Source organism: Ahaetulla prasina, chromosome 5 (genome assembly GCF_028640845.1).
Source record: "Ahaetulla prasina isolate Xishuangbanna chromosome 5, ASM2864084v1, whole genome shotgun sequence".
Lineage (NCBI taxonomy): Eukaryota > Metazoa > Chordata > Lepidosauria > Squamata > Colubridae > Ahaetulla > Ahaetulla prasina.
This window is the reverse complement of record NC_080543.1, coordinates 110700906-110724909: the sequence shown is the minus strand read 5'-3', so window position 1 is coordinate 110724909 and position 24004 is coordinate 110700906. Positions and strand designations below refer to the sequence as shown.

Here is a 24004-nt window from a genome sequence, read left to right as displayed (position 1 = left end):
TTAGGGCCCGGGTAGTTACGGGACCGCCTGCTGTTACCCTATGCCTCCCACCGACCCATACGCTCACACAGAGAGGGTCTTCTCAGGGTGCCGTCCGCCAAGCAATGTCGGTTGGCAGCCCCCAGGGGAAGGGCCTTCTCTGTTGGAGCACCTACCCTCTGGAACGAACTTCCCCCTGGTTTGCGTCAATTACCTGATCTTCGGACCTTTCGCCGTGAATTGAAAACGTACTTGTTTATTCAAGCGGGACTGGCTTAATTTTTAATTTCCTAAATTTTTAAATTTTTAAATTTTAATAATTTTAACTGGTGTATTTTATTTACGGGTCAAATTTGACGGTTTTAATTTTCGGCCATTTATAGAATACGTTATTTTAACTATGGTTTTAAATTTGTATATTGTTCTGTTTTAATCTGGCTGTACACCACCCTGAGTCCTTCGGGAGAAGGGCGGTATAAAAATCTAAATAATAAATAAATAAATAAATAAATAAATAAATAAATAAATAAATAAATAAATAAATAAATAAATAAATAAATAAATAAATAAATAAATAAATTCTTGAATACAGCTCACCTGTCTGGAACCCACACCCCATCTCTGACATTAATACAATAAATAATAAATAAATAAATAAATAAATAAATAAATAAATAAACAAACAAATAAATAAATAAATAAATAAATAAATTCATTCTTGAATACAGCTCACCTGTCTGGAACCCACACCCCATCTCTGACATTAATACAATTGAACACGTCCAGAAATATTTTACAAGAAGAGTTCTCCGCTCCTCTGAAAATAACAAAATACCTTACACCACCAGACTTGAAATCCTGGTATTAGAAAACTTAGAACTCTACCGACTCCGGCAAGACCTGTGTTTAATACACAGAATCATCTATTGCAATATCCTTCCTATAAAAGACTACTTTAGCTTCAATCGCAATAATACAAGAACAAACAATAGATTCAAATTTAATGTCAACCGCTTCAACCTTGATTGCAGAAAATATGACTTCTGTAACAGAGTTGTTAACGCTTGGAACTCACTACCTGACTCTATAGTCTCTACTCAAAATCCCAAAAACTTCAAACAAAAACTTTCTACTATTGACCTCACCCCATTCCTAAGAGGACTATAAGGGGCGTGCATAAGAGCACAAAAGTGCCTACCGTTCCTGTCCTATTGTTCCCTTTCATTATATCAAATTAATATAGTTGTTGCATACTTTTGCCTATATATATGTTTTTCTTTTATGATGCATTGTTGTTTTATATCAATGTTTACGTATACTGTAGTGACAAATAAAATAAATAAATAAAAAATTTCATTGACATGGCCACCATTTTAACCGTACTCTGAGGTCATGCCACCTTCTCATTTGCTTTGCTAAGGTAAGCACTTCCTTTTCTTTTTCTTAGCCATTTTTTCCAGGTTTAACTCCTTCGGTCCCTAGGCCTGTACTTGGCCTTGGACCTGTGTGGTTTTCCACCTATAACTCCACACCTTTTACCTTCTCCAAACTCTACATTTTGTTTCATCATCTCAACTCTTCGGGTTGGCCTGTCCTTCCCATCAGGCTCATTAAGAAAGACTCCAGTTGTTCCTCGTTGGCTGTCCTTTGTTGGCAGGTGATGGCATATAGCGCAATGGAGGAAGAGCACATGAAAGAATTTCAGATCTTAGGTGTGTACTTTAACACTGGACGTTTTCAAGAAGAGATTGGACAAGCATTTATCTGAAATAGTATAGGGTTTCCTGCCTGAGCAGAGGGTTGGAATAGAAGACCTCCAAGGTCCCTTCCAACTCTGTTATTCTGTTACTTGTTGGGGGTCAATGATGCTGATGTTGATGAAAATATGGAGGCAGACTTGACACCTGCATTTGTTATTTTCACGCCGTCATCCTTATTCTGTCGTTTCTTGTGAGAATCTGCTTCAGGTTGGATGGTTGTCTGTATGCAAATTTTTCTCCTCCTCCTCCTCCAATTCCCTACATGCTGGTAATGCCAATCCTTGGATTTACAGAATCCTAATTCCCATGTAATTTCCTTGCTTCTAGTGTCAGTTTATCCCAAATTTACTCATTCCCGCAGTTTACTGCAACTTGCCCTTGCTGCATTTCTTAAGTCTGTGACTGCAGTCAAATTACAACCTGGTTATTCCAAACCCAGATAGCCAGATAGATAGATAGATAGATAGATAGATAGATAGATAGATAGATAGATAGATAGATAGATAGATAGATAGATAGATAGATAGATAGACAGACAGACAGACAGACAGACAGACAGACAGACAGACAGACAGACATGTAGATGTAGACGTAGACGTAGACGTAGACATAGACATAGATGAAAGAGAGGGGGGGAGAGGGAGAGAGAGGAAGGGGGAGAGAGGTATGTATAGATAAATTTATATTTTTGCTTTTTCGAAAAGATAGGACTTAGAATGCTACCAAGATCACAGATCTTACTGCTTTTACAAGGAAAAATGCCTCTTGGTGCTGAAGCCAAGCTGAAGTGGATTGTTGCCATTGTACACATTGTGTTCTTTGCCATCTACCATCCTCATAGATAAAGGCAGCAAATGCTCAGTGTACAGAGCCCCTTGTTTGACCTAGAGTTAAATCCAAGGCAGAAAAGCCAGTTTATCAAGCAAGAAGACTTTTATAACAAGTTAAATCTCTCTGAGCATTATATAAAATGCAGACATTTTATAGCAGGGTTATGGAGAAATAAATCCAAAACATAGTCCTTTGTCTAGCATATAGATAATAGCTCCCTTGATGCACAGAGAACCTATCTTAGCCTGTGTATCTTTCATGGCTGGCTATCTTTCCTTGACAGGTAGGGCCTTATTTTGCTAAGGCGATCGACTGATATGAGAATGGGGATTCTTTCTTAACATTTCTATAATGAGAAAAGCTCTTTGAAAATTGAATCCAGAAATCAGATTTAGTTTTGGATTTGCATCTTCAAGACAACCATCCAATTTCCCCCTCCCTCTCTTGCCTTTCCCCCCACCCCACCCCAACCCCAGTGGATCAATAGGTGTCAGTTTTACACAGAGGTGTTGTAGACTAGAAATTGACAGTTTCAATTTGGGAAGGGCAGGGAAAGGCTAAACAAGCACATTAATCCTCTACACATGGACATAAAACTGATTAGGAAGGCTAACCATTCTTCTTTCCTAACACTGTAGTGATCAATTAAGACTCTCCAGATTTAAATAACTAATGTACTTAGGTCCTATGCTAGTAGTACCTGTAACCTATGTCATTTTTCTTGATTAAATGTAGAGGCAACTTACATGCAAGTGGCAATACACAGAGAGAGAGAGAGAGAGAGAGAGGGAGGGAGGGAGGGAGGGAGGGAGGGAGAGTTTTCTGTTTCATTAACTCTCTTTGGCCATAGAAAGACAGATGCACATTCCAAGAACTGCAGCTTTCTAAGGATGCACAATCATCTATAAGATTAGTTTTTCTAAGGGTTTAAACTTCAAGGTGATTTTAACAAAAATCTTTTTTGCCTCTTCTATATTATTTTCAGCAATACATGCAGAAGCTTAGCTGTTCTGTTTTTTAATGGAGCAAGGCTATAGCTTAAAGAACCTTATTTTCCAAAAGAACAAAATTGGAACAAAAGACAAAGACAGGGATCCGAGCAATACAGATTGCCATAACTTTAAGCATTCCTTTGTGATAAAGTAGATTTCTCAAGACAAAGATTCTGTTCGAAAAATTTGGACTGCTCAGGAAGACAAAGAGCTCCTGTCTCCAGCTCTTAAAAGCAGCCACATCTTGTCCAAGACCTAAAACACCTTTTGGGGAAGGGACAGGAGACTGTTTACTATGTCTAGCTGAACCATTCTACCAGAAGATTATCCTTCAGTGAAAAAAGGTGTTGTAGCTGCTGAAAAGCACCAACATTATTAATTATGGTGATACGTATCCATCCTTTAATCTTAGTAGGAAGCCTTATGTAAATTTCAGTTGGGTTCTATGGTCTTCCTACAAAAGAGTGAAAATTTACAATATATGTGGGATTGGCACAGAAGCAGAGGATACACAGGAGCAATGTGGTCCAGAACCCAGCCACTTGCCCATTCCAAGCAATGACATTTGACATGCAACATGCATCTTGTTCTTTTTCCTCGCATGTTCCCGCAGGTGCAGGGTCTGCTTTTCAGGTCATTGAACACCACTTTGCACGGTAAATTGCGTCTTCAGGGTGCAGGCCTGCGACTTGCATATCTTTGTTGATGGTGTCTTGCCATATCTGTTTTTGATGCCCATGAGGTCGCCGGCCATTGACTTCTAGTTGGTCAGCAGTCTTTGCAATGGTGGAAGGTGCTGCTCTCTGGACATATCCATACCAGTGGAGCTGGCCTTCTCTCATCTTCTCTATAATTGATGCCACAACAAAATGGTTGAATGGTGTCATTTGTAATGTGCTCAAGAAGGGAGATGCCCTATATCCAATGGAGTATTTGCATTTCCATGGCATGGAGATAGCTTTCGGTCCCTGTTGTTGCATGTTGAAGATGACATGCAACATACATCTTCTCATATATTGTGTACTTTCCATCTTCTCATCAATGGCATGCCCTCCATTGGAATTTGGAATCAACAATATAATGAATTCATGTATCATCTCACAAATAGGACTCTTCATGTCGTAATGTATCTCAAGATGTATTTTCAGTTCACTGTATCACTGTACAATCCATAACAAAATTTAAAGCGTGGTATTTTTTGCCAACAATCAATAAAATATCATTTGTGCTATAGTTGATATTCCTTTAAAAAAGAGAAAGAATTTATCCATTTTCTAGTTTGTTGCTGCCTTTTTTCCCCTAGCAAAGACTTTTAACTGTCCTGTTAAGTGAGTGAATGGGAAAGCAAGCTTCAACCTAGAGAGAGTGAGAAATAGCTCTTGTGTTTTTTGCTAGCACACTTGAAATTCTTTCTAAAGCGAACAGCAAATGTCTCTCCGGAGCCTCTGTTTTAATTTTACTGTGTGATATTAGGCATTTTCCAAAAGCCCAATCACCTAGTTTGGTACTACATAATAGTTCACAATGAAATAAAAAGTTCTCAAGACATTAGTCAGATTGCACCGTTGTATACCTCCAGGGCCAGGTTAACAGATGTATTGATGAGAGCCCAAGTCTCTCATAACATTTAATAGCACTCCATCAAACATCAGATATTATCCAGGCATGTTAGGAGCCTCTAAATCTCTATTGCTCCAGGGCATCGTATTCCTATTGTTTGTCCTTGGGCTTTCCTGACATTTCTGTACTTCATTTTCTTTATTTCCATCCTGCTACACAACTTCATTTTTCAGCCATTCATGGTTGATATATATATATTTGCATGGAACAATCCATTCACACAAATATTGGTGGGTTTTTTTCTGAATTCATGAACTCTTTTTCACATAATTCATTCATACATTTGATTAAAATAATTTGTTAGTTTTGCATTCCAATACATTCACAGTCTGGGGCCAAAACCGTGTTGTTGTTGTTTTTACATTTATTTTGACATTGTGGAATACATTAAGCCAGTGGTTTTTAAACTTCAAGGTGATTTTAACAAAAATCTTTTTTGCCTCTTCTATATTATTTTCAGCAATACATGCAGAAGCTTAGCTGTTCTGTTTTTTAATGGAGCAAGGCTACAGCTTAAAGAACCTTATTTTCCAAAAGGACAAAATTGGAACAAAAGACAAAGACAGGGATCCGAGCAATACAGATTGCCATAACTTTAAGCATTCCTTTGTGATAAAGTAGATTTCTCAAGACAAAGATTCTGTTCGAAAAATTTGGACTGCTCAGGAAGACAAAGAGCTCCTGTCTCCAGCTCTTAAAAGCAGCCACATCTTGTCCAAGACCTAAAACACCTTTTGGGGAAGGGACAGGAGACTGTTTACTATGTCTAGCTGAACCATTCTACCAGAAGATTATCCTTCAGTGAAAAAAGGTGTTGTAGCTGCTGAAAAGCACCAACATTATTAATTATGGTGATACGTATCCATCCTTTAATCTTAGTAGGAAGCCTTATGTAAATTTCAGTTGGGTTCTATGGTCTTCCTACAAAAGAGTGAAAATTTACAATATATGTGGGATTGGCACAGAAGCAGAGGATACACAGGAGCAATGTGGTCCAGAACCCAGCCACTTGCCCATTCCAAGCAATGACATTTGACATGCAACATGCATCTTGTCTTTTTCCTCGCATGTTCCCGCAGGTGCAGGGTCTGCTTTTCAGGTCATTGAACACCACTTTGCACGGTAAATTGCGTCTTCAGGGTGCAGGCCTGCGGCTTGCATATCTTTGTTGATGGTGTCTTGTCATATCTGTTTTTGATGCCCATGAGGTCGCCGGCCATTGACTTCTAGTTGGTCAGCAGTCTTGGCAATGGTGGAAGGTGCTGCTCTCTGGACATATCCATACCAGTGGAGCTGGCCTTCTCTCATCTTCTCTATAATTGATGCCACACCAAAATGGTTGAATGGTGTCATTTGTAATGTGCTCAAGAACGGAGATGCCCTATATCCAATGGAGTATTTGCATTTCCATGGCATGGAGATAGCTTTCGGTCCCTGTTGTTGCATGTTGAAGATGACATGCAACATACATCTTCTCATATATTGTGTACTTTCCATCTTCTCATCAATGGCATGCCCTCCATTGGAATTTGGAATCAACAATATAATGAATTCATGTATCATCCCACAAATAGGACTCTTCATGTCGTAATGTATCTCAAGATGTATTTTCAGTTCACTGTATCACTGTACAATCCATAATCAAAATTTAAAGCGTGGTATTTTTTGCCAACAATCAATAAAATATCATTTGTGCTATAGTTGATATTCCTTTAAAAAAGAGAAAGAATTTATCCATTTTCTAGTTTGTTGCTGCCTTTTTTCCCCTAGCAAAGACTTTTAACTGTCCTGCTAAGTGAGTGAATGGGAAAGCAAGCTTCAACCTAGAGAGAGTGAGAAATAGCTCTTGTGTTTTTTGCTAGCACACTTGAAATTCTTTCTAAAGCGAACAGCAAATGTCTCTCCGGAGCCTCTGTTTTAATTTTACTGTGTGATATTAGGCATTTTCCAAAAGCCCAATCACCTAGTTTGGTACTACATAATTGTTCACAATGAAATAAAAAGTTCTCAAGACATTAGTCAGATTGCACCGTTGTATACCTCCAGGGCCAGGTTAACAGATGTATTGATGAGAGCCCAAGTCTCTCATAACATTTAATAGCACTCCATCAAACATCAGATATTATCCAGGCATGTTAGGAGCCTCTAAATCTCTATTGCTCCAGGGCATCGTATTCCTATTGTTTGTCCTTGGGCTTTCCTGACATTTCTGTACTACGTTTTCTTTATTTCCATCCTGCTACACAACTTCATTTTTCAGCCATTCATGGTTGATATATATATATTTGCATGGAACAATCCATTCACACAAATATTGGTGGGTTTTTTTCTGAATTCATGAACTCTTTTTCACATAATTCATTCATACATTTGATTAAAATAATTTGTTAGTTTTGCATTCCAATACATTCACAGTCTGGGGCCAAAACCGTGTTGTTGTTGTTTTTACATTTATTTTGACATTGTGGAATACATTAAGCCAGTGGTTTTTAAACTATTTACCCCAATTATCCCTTTCCCCAATCTCAAATAATGTCATTAACCCACCCCAGCCCAAAATTAAATTACACAGACTTCATGCGATGCATATTTTGTATGTTTTCTTTAAAAAAAAATGTGTTTTCTTTTTAATCTTAATTTGTTTCATACCCTTTATTGAGGAGACACACCCAGGGATATGGCTTCAAGTAATGCCATATTTTTACTGTGCTGCATGAAGTTTCAGAAACCCAGCTTGGGATGGGCAGCGGATGGGAAAGGATAAAGAGAATGGGTTGGGGGAAGGCATGGAAATGTTGGTCCAATGGCAGCATTTTGCATCAAGTGGCAACAATTTTCACCTTGATGAGGTCCCCTTTGTGCAGCTAGAGCTATTCTGTCTTGGCTTTTGCATCATTAACATCCGTTATGTGTAGTCATTTGCATAGTTGTAAAATTAGTTTTGTGCAGGCACTTCACTTTAGAACTATTATGGGGCAGATCATGTGGGATCTTCAGCGCGTTCAACAGGATTCCAAAGGCGCCCTTTTCTGAGTGTGCTTAAGCAGAAGTTAGAAAGAGATTTAATCTGGATTTCTGCATTGAGCAAAGGATTGGGTGTTGAGGTTGGATTTTATAAATTAAACGGTCCTTCAAACTCTATGTTTTTGTCATTTTAAAGGATCTTTAAAGCATGAGACCCCAAATATTTAGTAAGATTGTATTAATATTATTTTCTCATCTTTCCTATTATCTATCTCCTTTTCTACTTATGACTGTAACTTTGTTGCTTGTATCTTTATGGTTTATATTGTTTTATTTAGTTTTCTAGTACAATTTATGTTGATCTATCACTAAGTGTTGTATCTTATGATTTATGATGAATGTATTTTTATGATTTTTTTTAAATTCACATTTATATCCCGCCCTTCTCCGAAGACTCAGGGCGGCTTACACTATGTTAGCAATAGTCTTCATCCTATTTGTATAAAGTCAACTTTATACAAATATATATATATATTTAAATATATATATTTATATATTTATATAATATATAATATAATATATATATATATATTATATAATATATATATATTTATATATATATAAAGTCAACTTATTGCCCCCAACAATCTGGGTCCTCATTTTACCTACCTTATAAAGGATGGAAGGCTGAGTCAACCTTGGGCCTGGTGGGACTAGAACCTGCAGTAATTGCAGGCAGCTGTGTTAATAACAGACTGCATTAGTCTGTTGAGCCACAAGAGGCCCTATGATGACTATGTTCATGATTTATCACTTATAGCTTTCATGTACACTGAGAGCTTATGCACCGAAGACAAATTCCTTGTGTGCCCAATCACACTTGGCCAATAAAGAATTCTGTTCTGCTCTGCTCTACTCTGCTCTGCTCTGCTCTATTCTATTCTGTTCTGTTCCATTCCGTTCCGTTCCGTTCTGTTCTGTTCTGTTCTGTTCTGTTCTGACCTCAATACCGGGGAAGATTCTGGAAAAGATAATCAAGCAATGAATCACCGAACACCTAGAAGCAAACAAAGTAATAACCAAAAGATCAAGATCACGTGAAGTGTTAGTACCACTTTATAATGCCTTGGTAAGGCCACACTTGGAATATTGCATCCAGTTTTGGTCATCACGATGTAAAAAAGATGTTGAGACTCTAGAAAGAGTGCAGAGAAGAGCAACAAAGATGATTAGGGGACTGGAGGCTAAAACATATGAAGAACGGTTGCAGGAACTGGGTATGTCTAGTTTAATAAAAAGAAGGACTAGGGGAGACATGATAGCTGTGTTCCAATATCTCAGGGGCTGCCACAAAGAAGAGGGAGTCGGGCTGTTCTCCAAAGCACCTGAGGGTAGAACAAGAAACAATGGATGGAAACTGATCAAAGAAAGAAGCAACTTAGAACTAAGGAGAAATTTCCTGACAGTTAGAACAATTAATAAGTGGAACGACTTGCCTGCAGACGTTGTGAATGCTCCAACACTGGAAATTTTTAAGAAAATGTTGGATAACCATCTGACTGAGATGGTGTAGGGTTTCCTGCCTGGGCATGGGGTTGGACTAGAAGGCCTCCAAGGTCCCTTCCAACTCTGTTGTTATGTTATGTTATGTTATGTTCTTTGGAAATAACATCAGAATAGATATATTTTATCCACATAAAGGAATATGAAATTAAAAGAAATTAAACGAGCCAACAGAATTGACATGGCACACAATCCACATAGCACAATATACTAGCAACTGTTTGTGTATAGAAGCATATCAATGAAACTCTATGCATCCAGAAAGCTCATATTTAGAAAAACTGAAAGCAGAAATAATTTATTAAGCATATTTGCACTAAGAGAAACAAAAGATATGGGGAAATTGTGCTTTATGTCTTGAGGAAAATTGTCCACTACAGTTAATATAAACTTTTTAGCTTTTTCTCTTTGTACAATATATGCAAACTATCCCACTGGAATTGAATAGATGAATGTTTATATAGTTGAAACAGAATGGATTTAAATTGATCCGTGACCTATATTCTTACAATAAATAGCCTTGATGGCGCAGTGGTTAGAGTGCAGTTCTAGAGGCTACTTCTACTGACTGCTGCTTGCCTGCAATTTGGCAGTTCGAATCTCACCAGGCTCAAGGTTGACTCAGCCTTCCATCCTTCTGAGGTCAGTTAAATGAAGACCCAGATTGTTGGGGGCAATATGCTGATTCTGCAAACCACCTAGACAGGGCTGTAAAGCACTATAAAGCGGTATATAAGTCTAAGTGCTATTGCTAGTGCTAATAAAGTTCCTATATGCACCAAAGACAAATTCTTTGTGTGTCCAATCACACTTGGCCACAGAAGAATTCTATTCTATTCTATATTAATTTGTTGAATGGTATATTGATTATCTCTCAGGGACTTTTAAGATAATTGTTTATGTATTTATTAGGAAATGAATGTATTTGCTTACTCCTTTAAAATTTTAAAAGCACAATTTATTAATTTAAAACAGTGATAATTAAAAGATGTGGAAATAAATTAAATCTTCTCTTGATCTGGCCTGCTTCAATACTTCAGAAATGTGTTCCATAATACGGCCCATAGAGAATACTGGATTGATGATGGTTCTCAAATAGATTGTATATTATTTCCAGTAAATACAATGAAGCAGAGTAAGCCAAAAGTGACTTCCTGACATTATATTAATAAATGATATTTCCTCCTCTTATCTCAGGACGTAAGTGTTAAGGTCTTCTCACCTTTTAAATGTAAAAGGAAGCTGTTAAATACCCAAATATTTTCATAAAGAAAATCTGAATGATTTAGCAGTAACACACATGGGGGTGGCCCAATTGGGGGGCGGGGTAGATGGATTGCAGCAAAGCAGTTACTGATTTATCAATGCAATGAGAGGGTTAAATGATTGTATTTGCTAAAGGAAGTTGCTACTGGCTCTGGCTCCCATTAGCTCTCACCCGCAAATTTTGAAGTCTTCAAGGCAAATTTTCAGAACACCACAAATGTTCTGCCATTTCCTTCAGTGGTTCTAGTGCAGTCAGTTTCACCCACCTGCTTCTCCACTGTAACCACATTCAAGGTTTTATTTCCACAGAAATGTCACAGTTATTTTAGGATTGTATGACTGGTGCTTAGAGAAAGGAGACACATGTATGGGACCCTGATGACATCCCTATTTTAAAAAAAAAACTTTTAACAGAAAGGTTGTTTGGCAGTGAAGCAGGCTCATCAGGGATTAAGCACAAATTAGCTCTGAGTCTCTTTAAAGCAAGCTAATAAAGCTCTGGTGAGCTGGAAGTGGTTTGCTTTGGGATTCATTTTAAAAATCATTTCTTTACTGCAAACCCACAAAAAAGAATATGTGCTTGCGTGCATGAAACATATAACATTAAAAGGAATTGAAGAAGAAAATCTCTGAGGAAGATGGGTGGTTTAGAAATAGGAGAGAGAGAGAGAGATGTAGGTAGGTAGGTAGGTAGGTAGACAGACAGGCACATGATTTAGCAAGTTGTACTAATTTTGAAATATCTTTTATAAATATCGAAGACAAACATTAAAAAACAAACTCGAAGGGAACAACAGGACAAATTAAATAGTGAGAAAGCATACATTAAACAAATATATAATGAAAATTATATATTTCTTTAATAAATAATATGGTAGTAATTAGTGGGATTCTACAACCTCCTACTAAGTTTAAATGAATAAAACTTTCTTTAAAATACCAATAATCAATATTCTAAAAACAATGTTCATGATAGCTACTCTTAATTTTAATTTAACACATTATCAAATGTATTTTTTAAAAAAACCTACAATATTTCTCTAGTCAAATCAGATCTAATCCTCAAATTCCGAAATCAAGAGCTGATTTTTCTCCTTATATAGAATAGAATAGAATAGAATAGAATAGAATAGAATAGAATAGAATAGAATAGAATAATAACTTTATTGTCACTTTGAATATACAAAATTATGCATATACCCACATATATTATATGACACAGAAACACAGGCATATATACATGTATATATCTTGCAAGAAATCTAACATTATTATAATCTTTTTGAGGTTATTGTCCTATTAAAATGTACCTTAAATACTGTATATTCCACAAATTCCCTCTGAAAATTCCAAATTAAATTCAGAAAGAAACCACCTGATGTTTCTCATAACTTCTTTCCACTGCTCTAGTTTTAGAACCGTTCACGCTTGATTCTACCCAGCTCTAAACCCTCAATTTATGTATTCAGAGAGTTAGCTGAGCTCACAGATTTGTTATTTTTTTTTAGCCTAGACAAGAAGGAGCTGCAGTTTGTGGTTTAATAAAATTTGAGGGTCTCAAATTCAGTCAATGCAGAACTTTCATTTGGACTTCAGATTTCAGGTGCCTGCTAACATTTATATAGACATTTTCTTTAAGAAAGTTTTGAGAAGATCTGGGACACACTTTGTGTTTGATTCCAAAAGATGTTTCAAAGATCGTACTCTTTTTAGATTTAAATCCTAAACTTTGTTTGAGACACGAGGATCAGAGGTGGTATTCAGCCGGTTCTACCAGTTCTGGAGAACTGGTAGCGGAAATTTTGAGTAGTTCGGAGAACCAGCAAATACCACCTTCTGGCTGGCCCTGCCCCCATTTATTTGCTGCCTCCCAGCTGATGGAGTCCCAGCTGATTAGCTGGATTTTCTTTTGTTGCCCTGCACACAGAGCTGGAAAGCAGGTGAGTGGGGTGGGGAGGGAATGGATATTTTATAGTATCCTTCCCCTGGAGTGGGGTGGAAATGGAGATTTTACAGTATCCTTCCCCTGCCACGCCCACCAAGCCATGCCCACAGAACCAGTAGTAAAAACTTTTGAATCCCACCATTGATGAGGATGTAATGCCTCAGAAGATTAAGGCCGATATTCATTCATTGTGTTGCTGCCTTGCTCCATTAAAATCCATGATTTTCTTAATCAGGAGTTTATCTTTCAAGTACATGACTTTCAATATAGTCACAAAGGCACCTAGAAATTAAGTCCTTTGATTCTTCGTTATTCTTTGCTTCTTGCCTCTTGAAATACTTGAAAATTATACTGCTTATAGTTCTTCCACTTAGTTGTTTCATCTTTGTCATAGCCTGCTTTTTTCATATCAAATTCATCTTTTTCTCATTTTAGATCTGTTTAATTAGCAAACTTTCAAAAGAAATGAAATAAAAACTGATCACAAGATTTAAAATTCAGCATATCCAGCAAGCCTTTGTAGTATTTGCACAAAACTCCAGATTGATAGAAGAGTAAAAATGAAATGTGCATATACAATAATACATTTTTCTCTATATACTATAAAAGAAAGCAAAAATATAAAACTGTGCTCATTAATCTTCGCTATTATGAATTTCTGAAAAATAATGAATTGCAGTATATAACCAAGGTCAATTAATTTAGAAAATTTAAAATTAAGCAAAAACTGCTGGTTCCACTGTAGAAAAAAAATATAAACCTGACTGCTGGGGATAATTTTTTCTTCTCCTATATTTAAAAAAAAAAGCACCCAGTAAGCTAACAAAAAAGATATGCATAAGGAATATATGTTGTTCACAAATTTGCCACCCATATGGATCTCATTGGCCAAGAGCATAAGAAGAGTAAAAATGAAATGTGCATATACAATAATACATTTTCTCTATATACTATAAAAGAAAGCAAAATATAAAACTGTGCTCATTAATCTTCGCTATTATGAATTTCTGAAAATAATGAATTGCAGTATATAACCAAGGTCAATTAATTTAGAAAATTTAAAATTAAGCAAAACTGCTGGTTCCACTGTAGAAAAAAATATAAAACTGTGCTCATTAATCTTCGCTATTATGAATTTCTGAAAAATAATGAATTGCAGTATATAACCAAGGTCAATTAATTTAGAAAATTTAAAATTAAGCAAAAACTGCTGGTTCCACTGTAGAAAAAAAATATAAAACTGTGCTCATTAATCTTCGCTATTATGAATTTCTGAAAAATAATGAATTGCAGTATATAACCAAGGTCAATTAATTTAGAAAATTTAAAATTAAGCAAAAACTGCTGGTTCCACTGTAGAAAAAAAATATAAACCTGACTGCTGGGGATAATTTTTTCTTCTCCTATATTTAAAAAAAAAAGCACCCAGTAAGCTAACAAAAAAGATATGCATAAGGAATATATGTTGTTCACAAATTTGCCACCCATATGGATCTCATTGGCCAAGAGCATAAGAAGAGTAAAAATGAAATGTGCATATACAATAATACATTTTTCTCTATATACTATAAAAGAAAGCAAAAATATAAAACTGTGCTCATTAATCTTCGCTATTATGAATTTCTGAAAAATAATGAATTGCAGTATATAACCAAGGTCAATTAATTTAGAAAATTTAAAATTAAGCAAAAACTGCTGGTTCCACTGTAGAAAAAAAATATAAACCTGACTGCTGGGGATAATTTTTTCTTCTCCTATATTTAAAAAAAAAAAAGCACCCAGTAAGCTAACAAAAAAGATATGCATAAGGAATATATGTTGTTCACAAATTTGCCACCCATATGGATCTCATTGGCCAAGAGCCGCAAGAAGAGTAACAATTACAACTCCTGGATTCTTAAAGGACAAATATTTGTTGGTCATTCTTTAAAGGACAAATATTTGTTGGTCATTCTTTAAAGGACAAATATTTGTTGGTCATTCTTTAAAGGACAAATATTTGTTGGTCATTCTTTAAAGGACAAATATTTGTTGGTCATTCTTTAAAGGACAAATATTTGTTGGTCATTCTTTAAAAGACAATTGCTTAGATCATCCAATAGCAACCTCCAGTGAGAATAGAATATTCAAACTTTTTTCTAGTAGAATTTCCTGCAGAATTACGTTGTGCCCTTACCAGCGGTGGAATTTTTTTACTATCGGTTCTGTAGGCATGGCTTGATGGGCATGTTGTGGCTTGGTGGGTGTAGCTTGGTGGGCCTGGCAGGGGAAGGAAGGATACTGCAAAATCTGCATTCCCATCCCACTCCAGGGGAAGGATATTGCAAAATCTCCATTCCCAACCCACTCTGGGGCCAGACAGAGGTGGTATTCAGCCGGTTCTACCAGTTCTGGAGAACTGGTAGCGGAAATTTTGAGTAGTTCGGAGAACCAGAAAATACCACCTTCTGGCTGGCCCTGCCCCATTTATTTGCTGCCTCCCAGCTGATTAGCTGGATTTTCTTTTGTTGCCCTGCACACAGAGCTGGAAAGCAGGTGAGTGGGGTGGGAGGAATGGATATTTTATAGTATCCTTCCCTGGAGTGGGGTGGGAGGAATGGATATTTTATAGTATCCTTCCCTGGAGTGGGGTGGGAGGAATGGATATTTTATAGTATCCTTCCCTGGAGTGGGGTGGAAATGGAGATTTTACAGTATCCTTCCCTGGAGTGGGGTGGAAATGGAGATTTTACAGTATCCTTCCCTGGAGTGGGGTGGGAGGAATGGATATTTTATAGTATCCTTCCCTGGAGTGGGGTGGGAGGAATGGATATTTTATAGTATCCTTCCCCTGCCACGCCCACCAAGCCATGCCCACAGAACCAGTAGTAAAAACTTTTGAATCCCACCATTGATGAGGATGTAATGCCTCAGAAGATTAAGGCCGATATTCATTCATTGTGTTGCTGCCTTGCTCCATTAAAATCCATGATTTTCTTAATCAGGAGTTTATCTTTCAAGTACATGACTTTCAATATAGTCACAAAGGCACCTAGAAATTAAGTCCTTTGATTCTTCGTTATTCTTTGCTTCTTGCCTCTTGAAATACTTGAAAATTATACTGCTTATAGTTCTTCCACTTAGTTGTTTCATCTTTGTCATAGCCTGCTTTTTTCATATCAAATTCATCTTTTTCTCATTTTAGATCTGTTTAATTAGCAAACTTTCAAAAGAAATGAAATAAAAACTGATCACAAGATTTAAAATTCAGCATATCCAGCAAGCCTTTGTAGTATTTGCACAAAACTCCAGATTGATAGAAGAGTAAAAATGAAATGTGCATATACAATAATACATTTTTCTCTATATACTATAAAAGAAAGCAAAAATATAAAACTGTGCTCATTAATCTTCGCTATTATGAATTTCTGAAAAATAATGAATTGCAGTATATAACCAAGGTCAATTAATTTAGAAAATTTAAAATTAAGCAAAAACTGCTGGTTCCACTGTAGAAAAAAAATATAAACAATTTAAGAAAGCCGAACAAACAAATATGTTTTCAGTTCGCGGCGAAAGGTCCGAAGGTCAGATATTTGGCGTAAGCTGGGGGGAAGTTCATTCCAGAGAGTAGGAGCCCCCACAGGGAAGGGTCTTCCCCTGGGGGCCGCCAGCCGAGATTGTTTGGCGGACGGCACCCTCGGAAGTCCCTCTCTGTGAGCGCACGGTCGGTGGGAGGCATGAGGTAACAGCAGGCGGTCCTGTAAGTACCCAGGCCCCAAGCCATGGAGCGTTTAAAGGTGGTAACCAAACCTTGAAATGCACCCGAAAGGCAACAGGTAGCCAGTGCAGTCTGCGAGGAGAGGTGTTACATGGGAGCTACGTGAGCTCCTCTATCACCAGCAGCTGCATTCTGACCAACTGAAGCCTCCGAGTGCATCTCAAGGGGAGCCCCATGTAGAGAGCATTGCAATAATCCAGGCGAGAGGTAACGAGAGCATGAGTGACTGTGCATAGGGCATCCCGATCAAGGAAGGGGTGCAACTGGCGAACCAGGCGAACCTGGTGAAAGGCTCTCCTGGAGACGGCCGCCAAATGATCTTCAGCGACAGCTGCATCCAGGAGAAGTTGCGCACTCCTCCTTTGGGGCTAATAACCGCTTCAACAGTCAGCTGCGCTGCAGCTGACTGTATCGGGTGCCGGCATCCACAGCCACTCGGTCTTGAGGGATTGAGCTTGAGCCTGTTTCTCCCATCCAGACCCGCACGGCCTCCAAACACCGGGACAGCACCTCGACAGCTTCGTGGGGTGGCCCGGGTGAAAAGTACAGCTGAGTCTTCATATAGATGTTGAACTTGGAACTCCTTTCTGTACATTTAGGGGAGAACATATCATCTAAGTTTTAAAATTCACAGGCTTGATCTATGGATTGTGTTGATGGTATACAAACTGTGCTCCAAGAAACAAAAAACAATCAGTATCTACAGGAATGCGGTGGTTCAATGGCTAAGATGCTGAGCTTGTCGATTGAGAGTTCAGCAGTTCAGCGATTTGAATCCATAGCGCCATGTAACGGGGTGAGCTCCCATTACTTGTCCCAGCTTCTGCCAACCTAGCAGTTCGAAAGCACATAAAAAATGCAAGTAGAAAAATAGGGACCACCTTTGGTAGAAAGGTAACAGCGTTCCATACGCTTTTGGCGTTGAGTCATGCTGGCCACATAACCACGGAGACGTCTTCGGACAGCACTGGCTCTTCGGCTTTGAAACGGAGATGAGCACTGCCCCCTAGAGTTGGGAACAACTAGCACATATGTGTGAGGGGAACCTTTACCTTTACCTTTACCTTACGGATGCTAAATTAAAAGAAATTTGCAAACATTGTTGTTCCTTGCAATCAACAACATTGGGTAATTTTTTTCTCTGGTCCAATTAATTAGCAGAAGTAAAGTCCAGATGATCTTACACCTAGTCAGTTTTTCTTGTGGATGACCACACTCTTCCAAATGTCTTCCAAATATTTTAATTGATTGTGAATTTCATAGTAAAATATAAAATGGGCTTGTGCAAGTGAATTGAAAGTGGGAGACACAGTGGTTCTCGAGTTACAACAGTTCACTTAGTAACCGTTCTAAGTTACAATGACTCTGAAAAGAGAGATTTAAAGCCACTTTCTCACACTTATGACCATTGAGCATCCCTGTGGTCACGTGATTTACATTCCGATGCTGGACAACTACCTGACATTTACGACCGTTGCTGTGTTCCCAAGGTCATGTGATCACCTTTTGCGACCTTCTGACCAGCAAAGTCAATGGGGAAACCAGAATTCACTTAACAGCCGTGCTACTAATTTAACAACTGCAGTGATTCACTTAACAAATGTTTGCAAGAAAAGTCGTACAATGAGGCAAAAGTCACTAACCAAATTTTTCACTTAGCCACATAACTTTTGGGCTCTGTTGCTGTCATAAAATTAAGGACTACTTAAAAAAAAAAATGTGATTTTTCTGATTGTCTTCTACTATGGTGAATATGAGCAAGGACTCTAATTGATGCTAATATGTTCCAAAGTGATATCTGGAAATAATAGAATAGAATAAAGGAATGTAAAGCATTGCATGGAAAATGTTGGATGACATGACAGAATTAAATTACAGTGAGGCATATAAATCATGCCAGAGAATTTGCCAACTATCCTATTTTGCAACATATAAGGTTAGAAAGAAGACTTTCAGATATTATACTGTAATAATAATAATAATAATAATAATAATAATAATAATAATAATAATAATAATAATAATAATAATAATAATAATAATAATAATAATATCAGAGTTGGAAGGGACCTTGGAGGTCTTCTAGTCCAACCCCCTGCCCAGGCAGGAAACCCTACACCATTTCAGACAAATGGCTATCCAGCATTTTCTTAAAAATTTCCAGTGTTGGAGCATTTACAACTTCTGCAGGCAAGTTGTTCCACTGATTAATTGTTCTAACTGTCAGGAAATTTCTCCTTAGTTCTAGGTTGCTTCTCTCCTTGATTAGTTTCCACCCATTGCTTCTTGTTCTACTCTTGTTGATCCCAACTGCTGCCTGGGAACTTAGTATTCTCAGTCAAAATTCAGAATTCAGACCAATTCTGCTTTGCAAGTTTATGGGATGCCTGCCAAGGTGTTGCGAATCCATTGATATTATCAGATGAAAATATTAACCTTTGGTTTGGGTTGGGTTGGGTTGGGTTGGGTTGCTTTGGGTTGATTTGAGTTGGCTTGAGTTGGCTTGAGTTGGTTTTGGTTATGGTTACAGTTACGGTTATAGTTAAGGTTTTGGTTTTGGTTTGGTTTTGAAGAAAATGGAATCTTTTACAATTTTTTCTATCTCTTCCACAATTGTACAATTTAGAATATATCTTTATTTGTGTAATTGTAGGAGTAACATGAATAGAAAATCATGATCTTATGTTTAGGGCCATGTAGCAGATTGTTCAGAATGGTCATTTTAAATTGGCTTTTAGTGATTTAAAAGATCTAGAGGTCACTTGAAGATGTTTGAACTTCAATTCCCAGAAGCATGCTGATACCATAGAGATCAGTAGATTGAGCTACATGCATGTATATGTCACTTTAAAACAAGACTGTACATGAACTTTGTGCAAGATACACACACACACACACACACACTAGTCACTGTCCATTTTGCATACATAGCTGAAAGAGGAAACTTGAGAGTTCACAAGGTTGATGCAATATGGAACAAAACTGTGACTGAATCTAGATGTCCTGCTTCAGATACCATGAAGCCCGCTCCCAGAAGGTAACAAGGAAAACAGGCCATGAAGAGAATGTGTAGCGTCCCAGACAATACTGCGGACTCTGTTCAAGCATTGCTTATGTGCTATGTCCTAGATAGAAGAAAGTGAACTACCAATAATCTTTTCTGCCTTCCTTACCACTAAATGTCACAAAATGAGACATATGTTAATGTTTGGTACGAGAAGTGCCATGCTTAGTTGTGCCCTTCCCCCACCCCAGGGATTTCCACACAATGTGGTCAAAAAAGTCAAGATGGTAGCCATAGTGATGCCACGCTCATAAAACGTAAGAAACAGTGGAGCTTTGATTGTACCACTGAGAGCCTCCATCTTGATTCTTTTTTTTTTAATCATGCTCTCTTGATATTTCTACTAATACAGTATAAATACGGAATATTTGTAGGCCGTACATATTGTATTTTTAGAACTGCAAGCACAGAATATTTATGCACAAAGTTTACAGAACAACACATGTATCTGGTAGTTCTCCTTGAGCAACTGCCTTGTTTAGCAAACATTTGCTGTTAATGACAGCGATGATAAAATAACTCAATAACCTTCGCAGGTCCTTAAAACAAAGGAAAGCTGAAGTAAGATCTTAAACACAATCACGGTTTTGCTTAGCAATCGCTTCATTTAATGATCTAGTTTCCTATTCCTATTGTGGTCATTAAAGGAGGATTAACTGTAGTTTCTTTCTAAGCATAGAAAAAACCTTGTAGATATGCCCCTTTTATCTAATAGCAGAATTCAACCGTTACTGTGGTGATTGAAAGATCTGCCAGCAGAAGGATGAATTTATTTTCTTTTTTGACACTTTCTTTTCCCTCCAGTGTGTTTTGGAGTACAGAAAATAGCAGGCCAGGGATGCATAAATCACAGCCCTGGGACAAGACAAGGCCAGCATCACTGGGAACAGTTTACAAAATTGGATAGCTAGGCTTTCTGATGATTCTTTAAACAAAGAAAGTCTCTATGCTAGACATGTTCTTTAATATTTTGTTGTCCCCAAATTCGGGTCTTAGCCTGGCATCAAAGTCGATGAAGACTACCAGACACGAGCTGCAGGACTGATTTCCTTTTATTGAAGTGCTTCAGCAAAAGGGGTCCCAGTCAGCAAAATGCCAGGACCCAGAACAAAGGGTTCAACAAGCTTTTATACAGTTTTTCAAGGCAGGATAATGAAACATTGTCTAATAGGCTTTTTGAAAGTTATCTAAAGGGTCCTCTTCTATTGGCTCCACACCATGTCTATTTCTAAGTCTTAACTAATAAACACTTCAAAAGTTATCTAACAAGTATTCTATTGGCTCTACTTCAGCCCTATTCTTAAAAGTTAACTAATAGGCATGCTAGAAGACATTTAACAAGTCTTCTATTGAGTCTGCCTTAAATCTATTTCTTATCTTAGCAATATGTCTTGTATGATATGCCTGACAATAAGCTCTTGTTTTCTACATTGAAAGGGGCCCCACCTGTTCACACTCCCTCTTCCTTTATCTTTGTTGTGCAGGCTTTGCACATACACCTCTCCTCCCTTTCTTCTTAATTCGTGCCATAAACCTGTATTTTTTTTTACAGCAAATGGCCCATCAGTTTCACCCTCTGATCCATGTTTTCACATAGAAGGAAAAACAGTGAATGTTTTAGAACCTGGGTCTCTCTGTTCAATTGGTGTCTTTTCTTGCTTTCTTCTTGATTCATTGTTTTGCCTCCTCACAAGCAACAGTACCAATACTTTTCTTCCTTTCCTTTAATTAAAAGATTTGGTGTGAACTCCAGAGGCCAGCTTCAACTACAGCTGGTACCTTCATTTTTCTAGAGATTCTGGAGGCCAGAATTGCTGGAAAAGAGGAGAGGCGGGAAATGAGCACAACCTTTTGGATTCTGTTCTAAAAAGACATGTCGGTATGCTAAATTCTGGATATCATCCAGTCAGAGAGGTCTTTGTATTTATACCCTGAATTAGGACCATAAATAGCAATACTTCAAGGTAACATTTGTTCATAAGATTAAAAGTAATGATTTCCAACCAGGGGTGAAATGCTCCCAGTTTGGACCAGATTGCCCAATCTGGTAGCGATGGGGGCGGTGGTTCAGAGAACCGGTAGCAAAAATCCCTGCCCCCCTTCCCATGCCCAGCTAAGCTGTGCGATCATCAGAGGTTTTTTCCAGCTGAAAGGCAAAAAAAATGCTTTTAAAAGAAAACAAAAGCCTGTGACGATCAGGAAGTCAGCTGGGATCATCAGAGCCTTTTAAAAGCATTTTTTCTACAACCTCTTCAGCCTTTAAAAGAAAAAAATGCTTTTAAAAGTAAAAAAAAAAGTTGGCCATGCCCACCCAGTCACATTACCACCACCACCACCAAGCCAAAAATAGAGGGAGTGCGGTGCCGGCTTGAAGTAGACACGGGATCAGCGATCACCATCATGTCCTGGGACACTTTGGCGAAGTCGCTGCCGTCCGTCAAGCGCCACCTGCAAGCACAACGACACGAGTCCACGACTACCAGGGAATCGCATCCCTGTTCGAGGACCACCTCCGTCCGAGTCGAGCACGGCCCTCACAAGAAGACCCTGCCCATCACGATCGTCGAAGGAACTCTGCCCAGTCTGTTGGGACTAGACTGGTTTCGTGCCCTGGGCATGGGAGTGACTGGCATCTACAGAAGTGACTGTAACCTGAAAGACATTCTCTTTAACGAGTTCAAGATGTCTTCAAGGACTGCCTGGGCAAGTACAAGGGGACCCCTATTTCCTTCAACTTAGACCCCAGGTAGCCCCCATTAGGCTTAAGGCGAGGAGAGTCCTTTGCCCTAAAACCAAAAATTGATAAGGAGCTGGATAAGCTCATTAATCAGGGATTTTGGTGCCAGTCGATCACGCAACGTTGGAACCGCTGCATAGGCTCTTAGGAAAAATACTGTTTGGTCTTGGGAAAGTCAGAAAATAGGGCTTTTGAAGCAGTAAAGAACCTGCTCTCAAGTGATAGCCTGCTCATCCAATATCACGACTCATTACCCCTAGTGCTGGTTTCATGCCTCCTTATGGGGTGGGGCTGTACTCAGCCATAGACTCCAAACGGCACAGAAGCCCCTATAGCGTTCTACTCTAGAACGATGTCCTCCCAGAGAGGAACTATAGCCAATTAGACAAAGAAGCACTAGCCATTGTGTCAGGGGTCAAAAAATTCCACGAGTATGTATTTGGGCGGAATTTTGAAATCGTGACTGACCACAGACCGCTACTAGGGATACTGGCTGGCGACCGCCCAACGCCTGTGGCACTTTCGCCACGCTTGACCCGATGGACTATATTCTTAGCCGCTTACTCGTACAAGCTGCAGCATCGACCAGGAAAAGAAGTGGGGCATGCAGACGCGTTAAGCCGATGCCCACTACCAGGGGCGACCGAAGACCCCACTCCGGGGACGCCCATCCTACTTATTGACTCGTTGGACTCTGGCCCAGTCACATCTAAGGAAGTGGCTCGCATCATACCGACATTGTGTTAAGGACTGTACTCGGTTGGGTACAGAGAGGGTGGCCCGCTGCGCCGGGCGAACGGTTCAAAGAATTTGTTAAAAAACGAGATGAGCTCTCGGCTCAAGGGGGGTGCCTGTTATGGGGTGATCGTGTAATAATTCCTGATAAGCTAAGGGGAAAGGTATTGGACCTCCTCCACGAGGGTCACCCAGGGATCGTAAGGATGAAGGGGTTAGCTAGAAGCTATGTATGGTGGCCACTCATGGACGCAGAGATTGCTGAGAGGGTAGGGAAATGCCAAGCTTGCCAAGAGTCCAGACCTCTACCCCCAACGGCCCCAGTCAGAGAATGGGAAAAGCCCCAAGGGCCCTGGTCAAGAATCCACATTGATTTTGCTGGCCCTTTCCACGGCCAAACGTTCCTAGTGGTTGTTGATGCATTTCCAAATGGTTGGAGATCATACTCATGAAGTCCACTACGGCCGAAGCAGTAATCGCAACCCTGCGCCACCTATTCGCAACTCACGGGTTGCCGGACACTCTGGTGTCCGACAATGGGCCCCAATTCACGGCAGCCCAGTTTGAAGAATACCTGGCAGAGGAAGGCATCCGACATGCCCTCTCTGCGCCTTTCCACCCTGCGTCGAATGGCCTTGCAGAGCGTTCCGTCCGGAGCGCTAAGGAGAGGCATTGTCCAGGCTCAAGCCAGGTGACTGGCAAACAAAAATAGACTTTCTAGCCGTCCAGCACAGAACCCCAAGCACACACGGAAAGCCCAGCCGAATTGCTAATGGACGGAAACTCCG

General features: G+C 38.9%; 1 protein-coding gene across 4 annotated transcripts in view; it reads left to right on the top strand.

Moving 5' to 3' along the window:
- GPC6 (glypican 6) overlaps nt 1-24004 on the top strand; it is a 1109412-nt gene that overhangs the window by 886576 nt on the left and 198832 nt on the right. The gene's annotated exons all lie outside the window — the stretch shown is intronic.